Source organism: Apus apus, chromosome 24 (genome assembly GCF_020740795.1).
Source record: "Apus apus isolate bApuApu2 chromosome 24, bApuApu2.pri.cur, whole genome shotgun sequence".
In the NCBI taxonomy this organism is placed as follows: Eukaryota; Metazoa; Chordata; class Aves; order Apodiformes; family Apodidae; genus Apus; species Apus apus.
The window spans coordinates 1747846-1750116 of record NC_067305.1 but is presented as its reverse complement, the minus strand read 5'-3'; positions in this window follow the sequence as shown (position 1 = coordinate 1750116).

Sequence of the window (2271 nt, the reverse complement as noted above, 5' to 3'; positions counted from 1 at the left end):
GAGGCCACGGGGTGGGGGACACTCTGACCAGGTTGTCCAAAGGGAGTCCTGGCCAAGCTCGCTGTCACCAGCAGGTTTGGCCCTGGACAAGTTTGGTCCTACTCGAAAGGAGCCACCTCAGGTGGAGCCTGAACCAAGTGGGTCCAATTCAACCCAAGGTTTCCTAAAAACTACACATCCTGGAGGTGGTTGGGAAAGAGCATTTTCTCAAGTGGGTCCCTCCTGTTTCCTTCACCTAAAGCCAAGCGGTGGAGCGGAGTGGACCCTGCTGTGCCAGCCTCCCCCAACGAGCCAAAAATGCCCCTTTGGGGACTCAGAAGTGGTTCTTGCCAAAAGGTTTCACAGCTTTGAACAGCTCCCCAAAGGAGAGGTTTGGAGAAAGCCCAAGCTGAGGTTTTCCACCACTCCTGCCTTTGTCTTTCCAGCCAGAAATGCCACGGACCCTCCCTGTGCTACCAAAAAGGGAAACTGAAGCTCAAGTCTGAGCTGGGTGAGGAAGAAACACCCTGTGGTGAAACCCACATCTTCATCTCAGGAGCTTCTGGAGGTTCCACCTGGGCTGAGCTGGCGAAGGACATGGAGCAAGGCCTTGATGCCCCACCAGAAGGGACCCAGACACCAGATCAGTGCTCCTGGGGCAAGAAAGGCTGGAAGGACCTGGGGACCAGGATGGGGAACACCTAAGATGCTTCCTCTTCAACTAGGACAAGGGTCGGGGTTGTTGTTTTTTTTTTCTCCATCCCAACACCCAAAGACTTCCAAGAGTTGCCAGACTCCATCCCTGTGGAGAGCTGAGGTAAGAATGAGCCTTTAGGATCAAAGCAGAGGAGCAAAGAAATGGCCACACACCTTTGGTACAAGAAAAAGGCACTCATCTACCACGCTGCCATCCCGGGGGAGCTCGCTCGCCTTCGCCCTCGCTCTCCGGGGACTCGAAGTCTGGGGTCTGGGGGTGGCAGGAGGGGGTGGGTGGCTCTGGGCCAGCCCCTCCAGAGGGAGCAGGGAAAGTGGTGGGTCCAGCACAGACCAGACAAGGCAACAAAATCTTTGGTATCAGACGTGATTTTCAAATCACAAAAATTGAAAACTCAAGTGAGGTAGCCTTTATTCTCGGGTTCTCACTAGAAATGTCTTTGCATCCTTGAGGGCCTGTGGCATTTACTCTTTTTTTTCCTTTTTCTTTTTTATCCTTTCTTTTCCTTTTTCTTTCCCCCCCCCCCCTTTTTTTTTTTTTTTCCTTTTTTTTTACCTCTGTGTGTTTTTCACTTCCCAAACCAAGGCCCCCCTTTTTTTTTTTCCTGGCTTTGCAGCCCTTGAATACTACTCGATGGGGTTCGGGAATCCACCACCATCGTCACCACGTCACGACAAGACAAGAAGAAACAACATTGGGGGGGGGAAATCAGGGTAGGGGGGTAGGGGGAGTGGGATCCTGGGGGGGTGAGGGGAGAGGGGTCCTTGCGGGGGGGGGATGAGATTCTCTTTGCTGTTACTTTTTGGGCTGTGGTTGGCAAAACACGCTGCAGCACCCGCCCCTTCCCGCTTTGCCATCCCTCTCTCCCACCCTCTTTCCAGTGATAAACTGGTTTCCTTTGGTGTGACCACGTCCAGTGTGACACCCCCAGCCCCTCCACTGCCCACCTACCCCAGGAGCTCTTTGGTTAAAGACGTCCTCAGACCCTGCTGGTGGCCACAGCCAGGCAGGGCTTCGTGTGCAGGGTGGTTTATTTTCTTTCCTTCATTCTTTTGTCCTTTCTTTCCTCTTTTTTATTTTTTTTTGGAGGGAGTGCTTTTTTGGTGAACACATACATTTTTTTCCCCCTTTTTTTTTTTTTCCTTTTCTCCTTTTTCTTCCTTCTTTTCAACAAGGTGCCTTCCTGTTACACAACAGATCGCTCTCAAAGTCAAGTGAATCGAAGAAACCATAGAGCTAGAACACAGATGTTACTATTTTACCCGCATAAATTCTAGAATGTCCTTTTTTTTTTTTTTTTTGGTTGATTTTGGAGGATTTATTATTCTTGGTAAGGGAAGGAGGGAACCTTGCCTTCCCCTCCATCCCCAAACCTCTCCCAGCCCTTCCTTGTCCCCGCCAGCACCTCCTGCTCCTCCCAAAGGACATTCCAAGCTGGCGAGGAGCCCGCGAGGCGACTGGGATGAGGATTGATTGTAAAGGTTTGGCCTCGTGAATTGCTTTTTTATATGGCACAAGTCACCACGGAGAGCTCGGAGGAAACGACTGGTTTGAAGTTAGTCCCATCGCTCCAGAAA